This window comes from Phoenix dactylifera, chromosome 8 (genome assembly GCF_051530095.1).
Source record: "Phoenix dactylifera cultivar Ajwa chromosome 8, Ajwa_hap1_PhDact_Kaust_v1.1, whole genome shotgun sequence".
Taxonomy (NCBI): Eukaryota; Viridiplantae; Streptophyta; class Magnoliopsida; order Arecales; family Arecaceae; genus Phoenix; species Phoenix dactylifera.
The window spans coordinates 10,791,890-10,813,346 of record NC_143197.1 but is presented as its reverse complement, the minus strand read 5'-3'; the positions used below and the strand labels follow the sequence as shown (position 1 = coordinate 10,813,346).

Genomic DNA, 21,457 nt, shown 5'->3' with positions numbered 1-21,457 from the left:
CCTGGTTAGTCGCCACTCCTGAAGCTAGAACTCGCGGTCCTACTAGAGTCGGCGCACTCAATAGAGTAGTCCTGGTCGGATGAAAAATGGCATACTTCAAGCTCCCATTCTGGCAAGGACTCCGATCCGAGCTTTTCGCCTTCTTGTTGTGTGGAAGCCCTAACCCAATGATATGCCGATCTCGATAGAAGAATCAAGGAGATGGGTCGACAAATTTGGGCCCTCAGGGGACATGCTCTAAGGGTGAACAACGACCTCAACTTCTCCTTAAAGCCCCACTTCGCCTAGCAAATCATGAAGAAAATGATCCCACCTCGGTTCAAGATGCCCCAAGTAGGGCCATACGACAGCACCTTGATCCTCTGGATCATCTGGAGAGATTCAAAGCTTTCATGATGCTGCACGGAACTACCAACGTCGTGCTTTGCAAGGCCTTCCCTACGACCCTATGACTCGAATCCATCCACTGCTTCAAGCAGCTTGGCCGCCTCTTCATTGCGCACTTTGTCTCCAGCCAAAGGTGACATCGTGGTTCAGACGCACTACTCGACATCAAGTAGAGGAAGAAAGAGTCAGCCATTTTAATGCGGCAACTCTGAAGGTTTGTGACCGAGATCAATCGGTCGCAATGTCGGCAATGAAGAGAGGCCTATGGCCATCGCACTTTCTGGCCGACTTTGCCAAAATGTTGGCATGAGCAGAAAAGTAGCTATGGAGGAAGCCATGGCCTCCCATCGCAAGTCTGCTGACGGGAGACATCCCCGAGGAGGCAAGAGGGGGCCGCGAGGAGCAAGGGGAGACAAAGAGCATTTCACCTCAACGCAAAAAGGGCTCACGATGGTCTAAGAGCCCTCCTCGAAAGTTCGAAAGGTACGCTCCTCTCACTACTCTGAGAACTCAAATCCTCATGGAGATTGAAGGTTGAGGCTATCTGCACTCTCCACATCAGATGAAGGCCCCAACAATCAAGAGAAACAAGAAGAAGTACTGTCATTTTCACTGGGACATGGCCATGACACTAAGGAGTGCATCCAGCTCAAGGATGAGATTGAGGCACTTATCCGGCATCGGCAGATGGACCAGTATGTGCATTCTCGACATGACCGAGGAGCGCCTGCTTCGGCCTCTAATCCATCAGCCCCAAAGCTGATCGACAATCGTCTAACAGCATGTGTCATCACCACCATCGCTGGCAGACCTTCCGAGATCCCAAGTACCTCGAGAAGCTTAGCTCCTCAAGAGGCCGAGGCTGACCTGAAGAGACAGCGTATAGAAGACATCATCTTCTTCTCTAACACCAACCTAGGAGGAGTGCATACTCCTCAAGACGATGATGTAGTTATTTCTCTTACAATTGCAAAATATGATGTAAAGAGAATATTTATTAATAATAGAAGTTCGGCTGACGTGTTGTTCTATGACGCTTTCCAACGAATAAAGTTGCATGTCAAACAACTTTGGAAGGTCAGTGAGCCCTAGGTCGGCTTCTTGGATAAGAGGGCATGATGAATCTGACAATCACTGTAGGACAAGAGCCTCGAAGCTACACCTTAAGGCTAGACTTTCTGGTGGTTCAGATCCCATCAGGCTACAATGCAATCTTGGGCTGACTTGGCCTTAATGTCTTCTAAGTTGTGGTATCAACCTATCATCTACTCATCTGATTCCTCATAAGAAATAGAGTCGGAGAAATTTGAGGTGACCAGATAATGGCTCGCTAACGCTATATGGCCACCCTCAAAGGGAAGAAGCCGGTGAAGACTCTACCAATCGAGGGGCTGGACACAAGGGACGAGCACAAAGAGTAGCGAGGGGAATCAACCAAGGAGTTGGTGCATGTCCCATAAGGGAAGATGAACCTGATTGAGCTATGCAAATTGGCTCGAACCTAAATGAAGAAAATTGGGCCAACATGATCGGCTTTCTCTGTGCCAATATCGATGTCTTCGCTTGGTCGACCACGGACACACCAAGTATAAGCCTTGAGGTGATGGCTCATGAGCTCAACATGGACTCAACACATCGACCTGTGCGACAGAAGAAGAAAAAGTTCACCACAGAAAAGCAATAAGTCATAAACCAAGAAGTCAACAAACTCTTGGAGGTCGTCCTTGTTCGTGAGGTGAACTATTCGAATTGGTTGGCCAATGTTGTACTTGTCAAGAAGGCCAATGAAAAGTGGCGAGTTTGAATTGACCACACTGACCTGAACAAGGCCTATCCAAAAGATAGCTTCCCATTCTCGAGGATTAATCAGCTCGTGGATGGAACTTTTAGGCACCAGCTGTTGACCTTCATGGATGCATATCTAGGTACAACTAGATTAAATGATGCCCGAGGATAAGGAGAAAGCAATCTTTCTTACTGACAAGAGCCTTTACTACTACAAAGTAAATTTTTTTAGCTTAAAGAATGTTGGGGAAACTTACCAGCACCTCGTCAACAAGATCTTCAAGGAGCAGATTAATAGAAATATGGAGATTTATATGGATGATATGCTCATAAAAAGCCGAGTGATGAGAGTACAAAAGTAAAATTTTCATATTATCTTAATTAGTATTATAGCTAATCTTTATTAATAAAATTAATTAATTAATGCTTTATCTGTGTCTGAGTGCATATAATTCAAAAAACCCTATAATGCTGGATTTTAGCCCAATGCCCGGTAGTTCGAGCTCAACAAATCCTTAGCGTCTCATCTGAGCCTCACGTCGCCAGTCATCCGCATGCAATCCATATCACTGTAACCACATGTTTCAGCCATCACAAATGCTCGCATCGTGGAGCTTCCTAGCATCATCAAAACCATCCATGTGGCTTTCCAAGCATCATGGCATCTCCTCCATGGAACCTAAATCAAATCCATGGAACCTAAATCAAACCCATGGAACCTAAATCAAACCTACGGGACCTAAGCCAAACCGGCTCTTCAATTCAAGCCACATCTCATTCATGGTTTCGGATTCCCCTGTTTCAAGAATATTCAGCTGCATTCCTTTCTTCCCATCATTCATCTATACTCAAAACATCAACGGCAGCAAAGGAAAGAAGCCAAACCGTTTGCATTCCACTTCAGCAATCCCCCATCCGCTCGAGCACGCATCCGTGAACGTCCATGGCAGCATGAAACCAAGACGTTTCCCCTGTTTCCTCCCAGCTCATCCACGCGTTCCAGCAGACAAATCCTTAGCGATTCGACTTCCTTCATCCCGTATCTCAAGCAACCACGGATCATTTCCAAGCCACGAAGTCTTGCATTCAAATCTAACATCAATGTCTACAGTTGCTCAAATTCTGCAACGTTCCCAGCCGAGGAGTCCCAAGCCATGTCTCTTCCGCTCCCAGTTCCTAAGCGTCCACAACGCATCCTTCGGTCTTCCCAGCCACACTGCTGAAGGTGTCTATAAAAGGAACTCAAGAGAGAGGAGCAAAGGCCATCTGGTGGAGGTAGAACCAGCCGACGGGAGGGGGGAAGAAAAGAGAGGATCTTACCAGCCGGCCGGATCCATCCAAGTCTGAGCGATCCGGGGGAGGAAGGAGGGGATTCATTCCTACAGGGCCGACGGAAGAAGAGGAGGAGAGGCCATGGGAGGGCCGACGGAAGAAGAGGAGAAGCAGCCAGGTTCCATTCGACTCCAAGCTTTTAATCCAGTCGAGCAAGAAAGAAGGAAGGCCACGGAACCAGGAAGTCTTCATTTGCATCTTCCCAACCGGGCAATAGAGGAGGAGAGGCCACGGGAGAAGAAGAAAGGAAACAGAGTACTCTGTTTCCTAATAGAAGAAAAAAAAAAAGGGTTTATGTTTATTTTATTTATTCTATGCTAATCCCTTTTATAAAATTGCTTGCATCTCATATGGATAACTAAATCTCTTTTAGCTAAGGCTAGGGAAAAGCCTAGCATTTTCTTCATGTATTTTCTTTAATCATCAATGGGATTTTAATGTTTTTGATTTGATTTATGGTGCAGTAGATTTATAAGAATTATTTCAAACTTATATATTTTTTTTGATTTGTTATTTTCTCCGGGTATAACAGATACTTAGAAATCCCTGTAGTTTAAAATAGAATTACTGTAATACTGCCCATAAAACTAAATCTATTTTATTATGATTAATAGATGATTTTAAGAAAAGCATGATTAAGTGCTAGGCTGAATCCTAATGCCTTAGTTATATTTTTATCAATCTGAATATTATTTAGCCTTTAGTTTTTGTTCACTGTCAAATCCCTGTGGATTCGATCTCGGACTCACCGAGAATATTACTTTGCTACACCCTATACTTGGGGTATTCTACATTTAATTTTCCTTTTAAAAAGAGCAAGATTAAAATCGTAGCAAGTTTTTGGCGCCGTTGCCGGGGATTTGCAACGTGCGAACGAGAACATGGCTGAAAATTTCAACTCTTTATTTCTAGTTCTTCAATTTTTCTTTATTTTTAACACAGCTGAAATTTCAAATCATTTCAGATTCAAGGGCGACACAAAGCAGGACCAGTAACGAGGAAGATCAAGATCACATTTTTGGATTCCCGGCTCCGGCCGTGAGTATTTAAATTAATTTTCTTGTTTTGCTCATACTAGTCCTATTTTTCCTAGATTAGAATTTTACTCTTGTTTAAAAAAAAATTAAAAATTTTTTTTAATTAAAATAATAAAAAAATAAATAAATAAATAAAAATTTAGCTAGTTTGCTTGATCAACTATTCAAATGCAATTTAATGTCATTACATAAAATGTTAAAAATCTTCTTGATTGTTGCATATAGTATAAAGCATTTGCATAAAATAATCTAAGGGCTGAACCCATTAATAAGATAAGGTCGGGATTTCATCACTCGTCCTTAGCCCAAAAATCATCCAAGTGCATAAATATCCTAAGCCTAATTAAAATCAACTAGACGTTGGCCCCTAAGGATAATCGAGCTCAATAGGACGAAGACCACTGAAAGTTGCACCAATTTCGCTCTATGACCTCGGTCGATGTCTAGGCAAGCTTTGTCCCTCTAAGTGATTGAAGGGAGACAGTTTCTGTTCGAGAAAAGTGGGTTTTAAGTGGGACCTTTGCTATACGCATCGTGACCCCTCCACTTACCTGAGAGCTTACCTGGTCGACTAGGTTATTAGACCGGATTGGAGGCTTAAGTGTACTCTTCAAACCAGTTAGGAGCTGTCTAGAATATTTAGGAAAACATTAGAAATAAGGGTGCTATGCTTTGATATTGTTTGATTGTGAATAATTTTAGTAGCAGGGTGTCAATATTCATAGCTTTAGGTAATATTCATACTCATCCAAAACTCTAAAAAATATATATATATATATATATATATACAAAATAAATAAATAATTAATTAATAATAATAATAATTATAAAAAAAGTCGACTGGTTAATTGGTTAGTATATGCGGTTGTGGCAAAGGGATAAAACGAAAAGATTATTCCGAGTTGAATCAAGGGATAAAAGTTCAAATAATCAAATGGAAGATAATGGTAGTAATCAGGAAGATAATGAATTTCAAGATGACTTACCTATTAGAACGCTTCGTGATTATCTACAACCCACTAGGATCAGTACCCCATCCTGTATGGTTATTCCTACTGCTGCGGGAGCCTTTGACATGAAACCAGGAATAATCCAATTACTCCCAAAGTTTCATGGACTTGACTCCGAAAGTCCCTACTTGCACCTAAAAGAATTTGATGAAGTGTGTTCAACACTTCAATTTAATAATATCAATGAAGAGGTAGTGAAGCTTAAGTTATTTCCTTTTTCTTTAAAGGAAAAAGCTAAGTCATGGTTACATTCTTTAAGACCTAGGACCATAGCTACCTGGCAAGAAATGACAAGAGAATTTTTAAAGAAATTCTTCCCAACACATAAAACAAATACACTTAGAAGAAATATCATGAACTTTGCACAAAAAGATGGAGAAACATTTTTTCAGTGTTGGGAAAGATTTAAGGACCTTCTGCTTGCTTGCCCACATCATGGATATGAAATTTGGAGGGTCATTAGTTTCTTTTATGATGGATTGTCCTCCAATATGAGACAATTTGTAGAAATGATGTGTAATGGTGAATTTATGAATAAGGAACCAGAGGAAGCTTGGGACTATTTTGATCTGTTGGCAGAAAATGCACAGGCTTGGGATACAATAGATAAGAACGAGAAACCTAAAATACCGACTAATACTAAAGGAGGAATGTATCATGTTAAAGAAGAAAATGATGTAAATTTAAAAATTGCTAATCTAACTAGGAAGGTTGAAGCCATTGAATTAAGCAGAGCCAATACAGGAAAGGCACCTACTATAGATGAAAGTATTTGTGAAATCTGTGAGAGTAATGCACACTTAACCAAGGATTGTCCTACAATCCCCGCCTTCCAAGAAGTGTTGCATGATCAAGCGAATTTCACAAATGCTTATAAGAGACCATTTCCTGAAACATATAATCCTAACTGGCGAAACCATCCGAATTTTAGTTGGAGACATGGACCCACTGCCAATGAATCTCAAGGGAATTCCATACCCTATGTGCCACCCCATAAGAGATCCCTTGAAGATACTTTGCAAACCTTCATGCAAGGGCAGACTCAAATAAATCAGAATACAATGCAATCACTCCAAGAACTTAAAAATTCTGTAGGTAGAATTGAGGCTCAACTCAATGTTAGGGAAAAAGGAACATTTCCAGCCCAACCTCAATCTAACCCAAAGGGTCAACATGAGGTCCATGAAGCAAGTTCATCCCAACCTAGATTTGAACAAGCTAAGTCTATCACAACCCTTCGTAGCGGAAAAATAATTAACAAAGAAATTCCAATGAAGGATGACAAACCTGAAAAATCCATTGAGAAAAGGAATGAAAATAATACTGAACAAGATGATCCAATACCTCATCATAAGATAGTTGCTCCATTTCCTCAGCGCTTGCTTGCAGCTAAAAAGGAAATACCTGACCAAGAAATTCTGGAAATTTTTAAACAAGTAAAGATTAACATTCCTCTATTAGATGCCATTAAGCAGATCCCATCTTATGCCAAATTTTTAAAAGATCTTTGTACCATAAAGCGAAAGCTTTATGTACAAAAGAAAGCTTTTCTAACTGAACAGGTGAGTGCTATTCTCAAACACAACACCCCACCTAAATATAAAGATCCTGGTTGTCCTACCATATCTTGCATCATAGGAAATTTCAGGATACAACGAGCCCTTCTGGATTTAGGTGCTAGTGTTAACTTACTGCCCTATTCAGTTTATGAACAGTTAGGACTTGGTGAACTAAAACCCACCAAGGTTACTCTCCAACTTGCCGATCGATCTATAAAGATACCAAGAGGAATAGTCGAGGATGTACTTGTCCAAATTGATAAATTCTACTTTCCAGTCGACTTCATAGTATTAGATACCCAGCCTGTCATGAACTGTACCACTCCAATACCTGTCATTCTAGGCCGCCCATTTCTAGCTACTTCCAATGCTTTGATTAACTGTCGAAATGGAATAATGAAAATGTCATTCGGGAATATGACTATAGATTTTAATATATTTAATATTTGTAAACAACCCGATAATGATAACGAAAATGATGAAATTCATGGAGTTAATCTGATCGATTCCATTGTAGAAGATGCTCTTGTCCCATCTCTTTCTTCTGATCCTTTAGAAACATGCCTAACTCATTTCGGAAATACAGATATCAACCAAAACTTTAGAGAAATCAGTGCTATATTAGATTCAGCTCCTCTGTTGGATACAGATAGGTGGAAATCTCGTTTTGAAGAATTGCCCACACGCAACAATAGTCCTCTACCATCTAGTGTTCAAGCACCTAAACTTGAGCTAAAGCCTTTGCCATCTGAGCTCAAGTACGCATACCTTGGTCAAGAAGAGACTTTTCCTGTGATCATATCATCCCAACTCGAACAAAGTCAAGAACTAAAATTATTAGAAATTCTCAAAGAGCATAAGGGAGCAATAGGGTGGACAATTGCTGATATCAAGGGAATTAGTCCCTCAATTTGCACTCATAGAATCCACTTAGAAGCTGATGCCAAACCTTCTCGTCAACCTCAACGTCGATTAAACCCAAACATGAAGGATGTGGTTAGGGCAGAAGTTCTGAAACTTCTGGATGCGGGTATGATCTACCCAATTTCAGATAGTAAATGGGTAAGTCCAACCCAGGTGGTCCCGAAAAAATCTGGTGTTACTGTAGTCAAAAATGCCAACAATGAATTAGTTCCAACTAGGGTCCCCACTAGTTGGCGTGTATGCATTGACTATAGGAAACTTAATTCTGTCACTAGGAAGGATCATTTTCCTCTACCTTTTATTGATCAAATTTTAGAAAGGTTAGCAGGTCATAAATATTATTGCTTCCTAGATGGCTATTCAGGTTACAACCAAATTGCAATTGATCCTGAAGATCAGGAAAAGACCACTTTTACATGTCCTTTTGGCACATTTGCTTACAAGAGAATGCCTTTTGGATTATGTAATGCTCCTGCAACCTTCCAAAGATGCATGCTCAGTATTTTCTCCGACATGGTTGAGCGCTTTTTGGAAGTCTTCATGGATGATTTTTCAGTTTTTGGCTCCTCTTTTGAAAACTGTGTGGACCATTTAAGACTAGTCTTAATTCGGTGTGAGGAGAAGAATCTAATCTTAAACTGGGAAAAGTGCCATTTCATGGTAACTAGGGGAATTGTTCTCGGGCATGTCATTTCATCTGAAGGAATTGAAGTAGACAAGGCTAAAATTGACTTAATTGCTAACTTACCCAACCCAAAAACTATCAAAGATATACGCTCATTTTTGGGTCATGCAGGATTTTATAGGAGATTCATTAAAGATTTTAGCTCAATATCTAAACCCTTATGTAATCTCCTTCAAAAGGAAACCCAATTTGTGTGGTCAGAAGAATGTCAAAAAGCTTTTGATAAACTCAAAAACTTGCTGACCTCTGCTCCCATCATGCAACCACCTGACTGGTCACTTCCTTTTGAAATTATGTGTGATGCTAGTGAATATGCAGTTGGGGTAGTTCTAGGGCAAAGAAAAGAAAGAAAGCCTTATGTTATCTACTATGCAAGTAAGACTTTAAATAGTGCACAAAAGAATTACACCACTACGGAAAAGGAACTACTTGCCGTAGTATTTGCACTAGACAAATTTAGGTCTTACTTGATTGGATCCAAAATCATTATCTACACTGACCACGCTGCCCTTAAGTACCTTCTTTCAAAAAAGGATGCTAAGGCGCGTTTGCTTAGGTGGATCCTTCTGCTCCAAGAATTTTTTCTAGAAATAAGAGATAAAAAGGGGATAGAAAATGTAGTAGCTGATCACTTGTCCCGTCTGACTCTTTCAGATTCCTTAGACAATTCACCCATAAGAGACACTTTCCCTGATGAGCAACTCTTTGAGATCCAGTCGTCACCCTGGTTTGCAGACATTGCAAATTTTCTTGTCACGGATGAACTCCCGATTCATTGGAATAAACAGGACAAAAGAAAATTTCTGACCGAAATAAAAAATTTCTTCTGGGATGATCCTTATCTTTTCAAATACTGCCCAGACCAAATTATTAGGAGATGTGTACCTAATGACGAATTTATTAGTGTCATTTCCTTTTGTCATTCTGAAGCTTGCGGTGGTCATTTCTCTGCTAAGAAAACGGCTGCAAAAGTTTTACAGTGCGGTTTCTATTGGCCCACCTTGTTCAAAGATTCCCATAACTTTTGCAAAGCTTGTGAGCGTTGTCAAAAGTTAGGTGGGATAACTCGTAGGAATATGATGCCCCTCAACCCAATTTTAATTATCGAAATATTTGACTGTTGGGGAATAGATTTTATGGGTCCATTTCCTCCTTCATTCGGAAATTTGTACATCTTAGTAGCTGTAGATTATGTCTCCAAATGGATTGAGGCAATTCCTTGCAAACATAATGACCATAAAACTATTTTAAAATTTTTAAAAGAAAACATTCTTTCCAGATTTGGAACGCCTCGAGCCATCATCAGTGATGGGGGTTCACACTTCTGTAATAAGCCTTTTGAGGCTTTAATGCGAAAATATGGAATCACCCATAAAGTCGCCACCCCTTATCATCCACAGACAAGTGGACAAGTTGAAGTATCCAATCGATCAATTAAGAATATTCTGGAAAAAACGGTTAACCCAAATCGCAAAGACTGGTCTTTGCGTTTAACTGATGCACTTTGGGCTTATCGTACTGCTTTTAAAAGTCCAATTGGAATGTCTCCGTACCGTCTTATTTTTGGTAAACCGTGTCACTTGCCTGTGGAATTGGAGCATAGGGCATACTGGGCTATTAAGAGATTTAATTTTGATATGGATAAGGCTAGTTCACTACGCAAACTTCAACTTAATGAACTAGAGGAAATCAGGAATGAAGCATATGAGAATGCTCGAATTTATAAGAATAAAATGAAAGTCTTTCATGATAGAAATATTATGAGAAAAACATTTGAGCCTTCCCAGAAAGTTCTATTGTATAATTCAAGACTTCATTTATTTCCAGAAAAATTGAGATCTAGATGGACTGGCCCATTTATAGTTAAAACTGTTTATCCGTATGGAACCGTTGAGATAGAGAATCCAAACACCGGTAATATTTTTAAAGTAAATGGCCAACGTTTGAAGTTATTTTTGGACAACTTTACCCCAGAAATTGAATCGACCAATTTGGGAGATCCTGTTTATCAGGATTGATCTCTATATCTGCTAGAGATCCTTTGTTTGTACATAATTTTTCTTTCTTTCATATGACAATTGGTGAGCAACAACAGTGTGCAGTCATTCTATCAGGTAAATTCTAACCTTCAGCCTTATTATCCTTCATACTATCATATTTAATGCATTCATGTTGCAACATTGGGGACAATGTTGAAATTAAGTTGGGGGGGAGAGATTACTGTATTTTTCTATATATCATACTAATTGTCATATCTTTCAAAAAAAAAATTAAATAAATAAATAAAAATAATAATAATAATAATATATATATATAATAATAATAATAATAGTAATAATAATAACAAACATATATTTTGTTTCATTTAATTACCACTTTAATTTTTTTTTTCAAAGAATTAAATATGTGTAGCTATTAAGGCAAGGAGCGCATTATGACTTATCAGAGACCTATTACTAGATCCCCACATAAGTATTCAATGACAATAGGAAGGCCTCAGGAGTTCACTTGTGTTACCTATTTGTTTGTTGACCTTATTCGCAAGAGAAGTACGAGTGTCCTTATCCTAAAGTTCATGTTTTGGTTTTCACATAAAGATAGAGTTTGAAATTCCCGGCTAGATCACCTGGGTACCTTATGTTCTGACCTTGGTTGACCTATAGTCACAATACAGTCACGTTACATAAAAAAAAAAAAGAAAAAAAAAAGAGAGAAATAATACAGTTTGTCTTCACTGAGTAACCGGGCCTCTTGCCTACAAAGCAGCGAGTGTTCGCGTTAAAAGGTGAAAATGACTGAAATAAGTGACTAGTCTGACCTCGTGGCGTAGTCTGGTTCGAGTAATTAAGTCTGAGGGGTGTTTCACCTAATGCCTTGAGCCAACTGGATCAAGAGTCATTGACCCAAAGCTCGTTATATGGACCTTACTAGAGCCTAATGGAGTTAGATTGTTGTAGTCACTGTGTGAAAAAAAAGAAAAAAAAAAGAAAAAATTTATTGAAATAAACATGAGTGGGTTAGTTAAATTAAAACCAAGTGACTTGTGGATGACTGGTTTGACTCCATTGTTTTAGAATTCTGTATACCTGGGATGTCTAGTTGGGATTGATAGCTTCATTTTTATATGCGAACCATTCTGGACAAATAACATGTGATATTCGGAAAATTTAGTGGGTCGGAAGCTAACAAATGGTAGTTAACATTTGTGAATTTGAGTAGTGCACCTAGAACTCAAAGGGTACCCAATTGTGGTGGAGGTATAGGTATTCTGAGACGTCACATTTACATTTGCCTTAAGAGTTGCTATGTTTTAAAGTATCTTCTAAACGATGTTTGTGGGTAACATCACTGCAAACCCTCACGAGACAACACTCGTCCACTAGGGTAACCTAGGGGTTTAACGGCTTGTTGCACGTGCTAAGTGCAATCGTAATGCTCTACGAAAGAGAGTCTTTATTTTAATTCATGCATATTGATATATATATATATTAATAAATAATACTTTTGCACCCTCATTTTATTATTTTCACACTAAATTGCTAGAGACTAGCAATAAGCTAGTTGGGGGGTGTGATGAGAGTACAAAAGTAAAATTTTCATGTTATCTTAATTAGTATTATAGCTAATCTTTATTAATAAAATTAATTAATTAATGCTTTATCTGTGTCTGAGTGCATATAATTCAAAAAACCCTATAATGCTGGATTTTAGCCTAATGCCCGGTAGTTCGAGCTCAACAAATCCTTAGCGTCTCATCTGAGCCTCACGTCGCCAGTCATCCGCATGCAATCCATATCACTGTAACCACATGTTTCAGCCAGCACAAATGCCCGCATCGTGGAGCTTCCTAGCATCATCAAAACCATCCATGTGGCTTTCCAAGCATCATGGCATCTCCTCCATGGAACCTAAATCAAATCCATGGAACCTAAATCAAACCCATGGAACCTAAATCAAACCTACAGGACCTAAGCCAAACCGGCTCTTCAATTCAAGCCATATCTCATTCATGGTTTCGGATTCCCCTGTTTCAAGAATATTCAGCTGCATTCCTTTCTTCCCATCATTCATCTATACTCAAAACATCAACGGCAGCAAAGGAAAGAAGCCAAACCGTTTGCATTCCACTTCAGCAATCCCCCATCCGCTCGAGCACGCATCCGTGAACGTCCATGGCAGCATGAAACCAAGACGTTTCCCCTGTTTCCTCCCAGCTCATCCACGCGTTCCAGCAGACAAATCCTTAGCGATTCGACTTCCTTCATCCCGTATCTCAAGCAACCACGGATCATTTCCAAGCCACGAAGTCTTGCATTCAAATCTAACATCAATGTCTACAGTTGCTCAAATTCTGCAACGTTCCCAGCCGAGGAGTCCCAAGCCATGTCTCTTCCGCTCCCAGTTCCTAAGCGTCCACAACGCATCCTTCGGTCTTCCCAGCCACACTGCTGAAGGTGTCTATAAAAGGAACTCAAGAGAGAGGAGCAAAGGCCATCTGGTGGAGGTAGAACCAGCCGACGGGAGGGGGGAAGAAAAGAGAGGATCTTACCAGCCGGCCGGATCCATCCAAGTCTGAGCGATCCGGGGGAGGAAGGAGGGGATTCATTCCTACAGGGCCGACGGAAGAAGAGGAGGAGAGGCCACGGGAGGGCCGACGGAAGAAGAGGAGAAGCAGCCAGGTTCCATTCGACTCCAAGCTTTTAATCCAGTCGAGCAAGAAAGAAGGAAGGCCACGGAACCAGGAAGTCTTCATTTGCATCTTCCCAGCCGGGCAATAGAGGAGGAGAGGCCACGGGAGAAGAAGAAAGGAAACAGAGTACTCTGTTTCCTAATAGAAGAAAAAAAAAAAGGGTTTATGTTTATTTTATTTATTCTATGCTAATCCCTTTTATAAAATTGCTTGCATCTCATATGGATAACTAAATCTCTTTTAGCTAAGGCTAGGGAAAAGCCTAGCATTTTCTTCATGTATTTTCTTTAATCATCAATGGGATTTTAATGTTTTTGATTTGATTTATGGTGCAGTAGATTTATAAGAATTATTTCAAACTTATATATTTTTTTTTGATTTGTTATTTCCCTCGGGTATAACAGATACTTAGAAATTTCTGTAGTTTAAAATAGAATTACTGTAATACTGCCCATAAAACTAAATCTATTTTATTATGATTAATAGATGATTTTAAGAAAAGCATGATTAAGTGCTAGGCTGAATCCTAATGCCTTAGTTATATTTTTATCAATCTGAATATTATTTAGCCTTTAGTTTTTGTTCACTGTCAAATCCCTGTGGATTCGATCTCGGACTCACCGAGAATATTACTTTGCTACACCCTATACTTGGGGTATTCTACATTTAATTTTCCTTTTAAAAAGAGCAAGATTAAAATCGTAGCACCGAGCAGCGGAGCAGCATATAGCCAGCCTAAAGGAAACTGTCGCGACTCTAAGGAGATACCAGATAAAGCGCAACCTAATAAAGTATGCCTTCGAAGTTACCTCGAAAAAATTCCTGAGCTTTATGATGACGCGGCGAGGTATTGAGACAAATCCAAAGAAAATTCGAGCAGTGCGAGAGATGCAGCCACTGAAGAATGTCAAAGAAGTCCAACACCTAACTGGTCGGATCGCCGCACTTGCAAGATTTGTCTCTAGATCAGCAGAGCCTACCTCCCATTCTTTAAGTCTTTGAAGTATCCAAAGAACTTCCAATGGACTGAGGAGTGTTAAGAGGTCTTCGACCGACTAAAAGAGTACCTTAGCTTGTTGCCACTCTTTACAAAACCATAGGTCAAAGAAATGCTTCACTTGTACTTAGTCGTTTGTCCTTCTGCTGTGAGTTTGGTCCTAGTATGGGAAGATGAAAGATGTCAAAAACTAATGTACTGCACAAGTCGGATCCTACAAGATGTCGAAACAAGATACTCTAAGTTGAAAAAGATGGTCTACGCTCTCATCATCTCAAATCGAAAGCTCTGGCCATATTTTTATGCCTATTCAGTCATAATCCTGACCAACCAGCCAGTGAGGCAGATTTTGCAAAAGCCCGAAAATGCAAGTCAGCTAGTGAAGTGGGTGGTGGAGCTTGGAGAATTCGACCTGGAGTACCGACCTTGCCATCTATCAAGGCACAGGTGTTGGCAAACTTTCTGGTAGAGTGCACCATTTTTGGTAAAGATCCTACTGAGCTCCTTAAGAAAAGACTACAGAGCGACTGTGGATCTTATATGTGGATGGATCATCGGGCCCGGAGGGCAATGGGGCTACGCTCATACTTACCAGCCTAGATAGAGTAATCATGGAGTACGCTTTGCGATTCGAGTTTTTAGCCTTAAATAATGAGATTAAATATGAAGTGCTCATCAGCAGCTAAAAATCTTCAGCGACTCACAATTGGTCGTCGACCAAGTTCGAGAAAAATTTGAGGCTCGAGAGCCATCGATGATCAAATATCTACAAAAAAGTAAAGGACATCACCTCAGGCATTCCTAGCTTTGACATACAACAGATCCTCCGAATGGAGAATGCAAGAGCCGACAGACTGTCAAAACTGGCCACCTCAGAGATTGCCAACTTGACTAAAGCTACGTACCTTGAAGTTTAGAAGAAGTTGAGCATCGACGAGCCCGAGGTCGTGATGAACATTGTTGTCGAGCTGAGTTAGATAGATCCTCTCGTCAACATTTTGAAGGATGGGAGATTGCCTGCGGTTTGGGCTGGAGCCTACTGAATAAAGCAACAAGCCTCCCACTATGCTCTCCCCGACAACAAGATATATCGGAGATCATTTTGATTTTCACTCCTCAAATGCCTCCATCCAACTGAGGTAGATTATGCACTTCGAGAAGTGCATGAGTGTAGGCTCATGTGTGGCGCATCCAAAGAAAAACCAGCTCAAATTTTAGTTTCTGCAAAGCTGGGGTCGACTCTGGGTCGACCCCAAGAAGTCACAGGGAGACGACACAGAGAACTTCTCTGTCGGTCTCAGGTGGGGTCGACCCCTAACAGTCAGGGGTCGACCCCATAAAGTCACAGGGAGACGACAGAGTGCTGTTCTCTGTCATCTCAGGAGGGGGTTGACCCCCTAAAGTATAGGGGTCGCCCCCTGCAGAAGACAGGGGTCAACCCCTGAAGTATAGGGGTCGACCCCTGATCTGCAGGGGTCGACTCCAGCGTCGTGCCAGGCATGCCATTCAGTCAATGACGAAATTTTTTTGTCTTTGACTGGCTTAGGAACTTAGTGATTTATGTTCCTAAGGGTTTAAGTCATTCTTGGGCTAGGTTTAGACTCAAGAGGAGAGAGCATGTAAGTCATGGACTTGGGTTGAGTGCTTTCTAATGTGGCTTAGGGGGAGATTGAGTTGGCTTGGGATTAGACTAAAATTAAGAGCCTATATAAAGACTTGATGTAATCAGTTTTAGGGTTATCACTTGTATTATTTTCTAGAGAAATAAGAGCCACCAGAAAATTTTCTCCCACGTTCTCTCTTCTCTACCTCTTCTTCTCACGAAAATCCTAGTTTGTGATTGTGGTTTTTCATCTCTTCTTCCTTCTTTCTCTACGTAGCCTGATGCCCTAGGTTAGCGGTTATTAGGGACCCACACGCTTCTGCACAGTGCCAACAATTGGTATCAGAGCGAAGTTTTGGCGTGGAAAAGAAGAAACGAAGGAAAGACATCAAGAGGAAAGCAGTCTGCTCATCTCCCTTCAAGGTAATTTCTCAAATCAGATTTGTGTTTATTTGTGATTGTGGTTTGGCCAACCATGAACAATAGCATGAAGGTGGAGTTTGAGAAGTTTAATGAGAAGGAAAGCTTCTCTATGTGGAAGGTCCGGATGGAGGATCTCTTGGTGCAGAACTATTTGAATTCGGCCTTGGAGGACAGGCCGGAGGGTATGACAGATAAGGAATGGTTTTCTTTGGAGAAAAGGGCTTGCGCTGCCATCAGAGGATGCTTGGCGGATTCAGCCTTGTACAGCGTCCTAGAGGAGAAGACACCCAAGGGATTATGGACAAAGTTGCATACCATGTATATGGGGAAGAATATGTGTAACAAACTGATTTTGAAGAAATAATTATACAACCTTCAGATGCATGAAGGTGAAGATATTGTTCTTCATATTCAGAGGTTTGACCAGATTTGCAATGACTTGCAGACCCTTGGGGTGAAGATGGAAGAGAAGGATAAATCTCTACTCTTGCTTTACTCGCTACCAGGTTCTTATGATCCTTTGGTTACTACTTTGTTGTATGGAAAGGAGATGCTGAATTATGAAGATATAATTTCTATGCGAAGGTCCAATAAGCAAAGGAAAAGATTGACAAAGGATGGAGTTCCTCAGGAAGGTCTTACTGTCGGAGAGAGGCCTGGGAGAGGGAAGGAACAGAGCAAGCAAAGGGGACAATCAAAGTCCAGGAAAGGCAAGAAAGAGTTCAGATGTTGCAAGTGCAATGAAGTAGGACACTTGAAGCGGAATTGTCCGCTTTGGAAGAAGCTTTAGGGAGAGAAGAATGGCAAGGATTCAGTCAGTGTCGTGGCTGATCTCAAGGTGGAGGATGACCTTTTGGTAGTTTCGGATGATCACAAGAACAACATAGATATCTTGATAATAGATTTAGCCTGCTCTCATCACTACATACCAAATCGGTCTTGGTTTGCTACATACACCAAAATCGATGAGGGGAGTGTGACATTAGGAGATGATCATTCTTGCAAGGTGGCCAGCATTGGGACCATCAAGGTGAGGATGTTTGATGGGATGGTGCGAACTCTTACTAATGTAAAGCACGTCCCGGATCTGAAAAAGAATCTAGTGTCACTTGGCTACTTGGAGAAGAACGGTTACAACTTTAGTTGCCGTTCCAGGAGTGGTATTTTGAATATATCCAAAGGAGCCATGGTTGTGATGAAGGGGAGAAGGTTAGAGAATAATTTGTACAGGATGGAAGGGTCCGTGGTATGTGGGGGATCCGAAATAGCAGCAGTGGCACAGGGCTAGCAGGAAGTATACCTGTTGTGGCATTACCGCCTTGGCCACATGGAAGATCATGGTATGAAGATGCTGAGCAAAGATGGACTGATATCATATCTGAATGAAGGAGTTCCAAAGGTGTGTGAGCCTTGCCAGTTAGGAAAGCAACACAGGGTGAAGTTTGCTACCAGTACTATACGCATCGGTGGTCCCCTGGAGCTTGTGTACACGGATGTTTGGGGACCGGCCTCGGTCTCAGCCAGAAATGGGGCAAGATATTTTCTAACCCTTATTGATGACTTTTCAAGGAGAGTTTGGGTGTACTTCTTGAGAAAAAAGTCAGAGGTCTTCTCTAAGTTCAAAGTCTGGAGGGCAGAGGTAAAGAAGGAGAAGGGTTGTTGCGTGAAGTGTGTGCGGTCCGACAATGGTGGCGAATTCACAAGGAGTTTCTAAAATTTTGCGAAGATTGTGGGATCAAGAGGCAATTTTCAGTAAGAAAGACTCCTCAACAGAATGGGATGGCCGAAAGGATGAACATGACTCTCATGGAGAAAGCTAGATGTATGAGATTGCAGGCAGGGCTTCCCAAGGTGTTTTGGGTAGATACAGTAGACACAGCCTGCTACTTGGTGAACCGATCTCCTCATACAAAGCTAGATGGGAGGATTTCAGAGGAGTTATAGTCTGGAAAAAAGGTGGAGGTTGGTCATCTCAGAGTATTTGGGTGCTCGACATTTGTGCACATTGATCCCAGTGAGTGGAGCAAGTTGGATGCCAAGTCACGAAAGATGGTATTCATAGGATATCCGCGTGGAGTCAAGGATTATCGGCTATGGGATCCCTTGGAGAAGAAGACCACTATCAGTAGGGATGTGGTCTTTGATGAGAATTCAGTCCTAAAGATGCAAAGGGTGGAAGAAGAGCAGGGGGAGAACCAACCGAACAGGGTTGGACAACAAACTTCTTATTTAGTTTTACCTTTTGCAGATGCACCAGAAGGACATGAAATTCAGGTGGAGCACCAGTCAGAGGTGCCTCCACATGTGGAGAGGAGTGAGATGCTAACTCGAAGATGAGATGTGCAAAGGGAAGAACAAGATCCCAGCAGAAGCATCGGAGTCGCACTGCACAAGCCTAAGCAGATTGGGAGGCAGCCGGAGAGGTATGGTTTTGGAGAAACCATGTCTTATGCATTGGTTGCTGTTAATGGAGATTTGGAGACCTACGAGGAGGTATTGGCACGTCAGGATAGCGATAGGTAGGTCCAAGCTATGGCAGAGGAAATGTAGTCTCTCCAGAAAAATCAGACTTGGCGGTTGGTGCAGTTGCCAAGTGGAAAGAAGCCCATTGGATGCAAGTGGGTGTTCCAATGAAAGGAAGGACTTTCAGATAGAGAAGGCATCAGATACAAAGCTAGGTTAGTGGCTAAGGGATACTCCCAGAAGGAGGGCATTGATTATAATGAAGTATTCTTCCCAATTGTTCGACATACTTCTATTCGGATGCTGTTGAACATTGTTGCCATCCAGGATTTGGAGTTGGAGCAAATGGATGTTAAAACAGCCTTTCTCCATGGAAATTTGGAGGAGAAGATTTATATGGAGCAGCCAAAGGGGTTCGGTGAGCCAGGATTAGAAGGAAAGATCTGTTTGTTGTAGAGGTCACTCTACGGGTTGAAGCAATCATCAAGGCAATGGTACTTGCAGTTCGATACGTATGTGAGGAGCATTGGCATGACCGGATGTGAGTATGACCCTTGTGTCTATGTGAAGACTCTTGAGGATGAGTCTAGATTATATCTACTCTTGTATGTAGATGACATGCTGATTGCTTGTAAGAGTAGAGGAATTGTGAAAGACTTGAAGGTAGCCTTATCTCGAAAATTTAAGATGAAGGATTTGGGTCCAGCCACGAAGATTCTAGGCAAGGAGATTTTCGGAGATAGAACCAAGAAGGTGTTGCATTTATCTCAGGAAGGTTACATCAGAAAGGTTGTTGCCCAAGGTGACAGCCCAAGAGTGGAGGGTGAATTGGGTTTTCTAAAAATTATGTTCCCTAATTAACTTTGAATTGAATGCAGCAGAATGATAAGATGTTATCTTACTTAAGCTCTAGGCAATTATAAGTAAAGCAGTGGGAAACAAAGCTAGAGATATTGCACAATTAAATATGAATGTAAGGCATTAAGCATAAGAGATAAGGCATCACAAATGCAAAGATGTATAGTGGTTCGGTGCACCCCAGCACCTACATCTACTCCCCAAGACCTCTTGAAAATTTCACTATAATCCCTCAGATTACAGCCGGTTGTTTTACAAGCTCACAACCTAACTTGTTGTTTTCACGAGATCATAACGAACTCGGTCGGTTTTTTCAGGCTCACTGACTAAAACCAAACCGATTGTTTTTCCGGGCTTACAATCTAACCCAGTTAGTTTTTCCTGAATTACCAACTACAACCTACAACGTTGGTTTTCACCGGCTCACCAACAACCCTTAACCTCTTAATTCAATCTCTTGATTGAATCAAGTTACAAGATATTAGAATAGGAATTTAAAACAAGTACAAGCTTCTCAAATAAGCAGATATAACAATATAAACAAATAGAGTAAAGAGAAAAAGCCCTCAAACAAGGTTTGCAGATGAAAGAAACTCGGCTACTCCTTTACTTGATCCTCTTCTGAATTTGCATGAGCTAGAGGATCACTGAGGCAGCACACAGTTGGAGAGGAAGCTTTGGGATTCACTCAGATACTTTTCTTCTCTCTATTTTTCTTTGAATGGCCTTTTTGTGCTTTTGGGAGGTTTCTCTTAAAATCTCTTTGAAATCTCTTCCCTATGTGTTCTCTCCCACTTCTCTCCTTTTCCCCTTGCTCTCCCCTTGATTTTATAGCTTTGGATGGCGGGGGAACAAAGATCTAGCCATTAGAGATAAAAATAGAGCCGTTGGAGTTGAGAAAAACTAGCCGTTATGCATCCCAGTCGTAGTGGAGTCATCTCGCCCGTCCAAGAGTCGACACGGCTCAAGTGGGAGACGTCTCGCATGATTCTGGAGTCGGCTTTGGCTCGGGATCCCTCTAACAGATTATCGGTCGATTCTCGTTGGAGTTGGCTCACATAGTTCGGGAGTCGTCTCACGTCTTTGTCCGCCGAAAACAAGCTTTCTGTTTTTGTCTGAGAGAGACGTCCCGTACTAGTGAAGAGGCGACTCGCACTTCGTCCGCGGGATAGGAGACGACTCGCGCTTGACTCGAGTCGACTCGCACTTTGCGACCAAAAATACCTCTTTCTGTCTTTCTGAGAGAGTCGACTCACGCTTGGTGGAGACGGCTCGAAGGTGTGCCGATATTCTATGCTTGTGTCGGAGTCGATTCGAACTTTCTGGGAGTTGACTCGAAGACTGTTCTTTTGAATTCTCCTTTGAATTTGCTCCTCCAACTTGAATCCTTTGAACTTGAACCTTGAGCCAATAAAGTGTGGCTTTCTTCCAACTTTTCTTGAGAGCTTTTGAGGCCTTCTTGTATTTTTCCAACTTGCTATGTTCCTTGCAAAACAAATTATCTTTCTTCTTGCAACACAAACATTAGTAATTATACTTCAAAGTTTTGTGATCATCAAAATCAATCTTTGGGTCAGCAAATGTATTGCGGAGATATGGCATGGATAGAGCGAAATCGGCGGCATTACCAATAGCCGGTCATGTCAGTCTTTCAAAGACAATGTCACCACAGACTGAGGTGGAAGCTGAGAAGATGAAGAGCAT

The 21,457-nt window shown here is 41.2% G+C and overlaps 1 non-coding gene across 1 annotated transcript; it reads right to left on the bottom strand.

The window, feature by feature from the left end:
* Positions 1-5,886: 5,886 nt before the first annotated feature.
* LOC120105757 (small nucleolar RNA R71) lies at positions 5,887-5,993 on the bottom strand. Its single transcript, XR_005508070.2, has one exon. It is a non-coding gene; the product is annotated as a small nucleolar RNA R71 (small nucleolar RNA).
* Between the last annotated feature and the right edge of the window lie 15,464 nt (positions 5,994-21,457).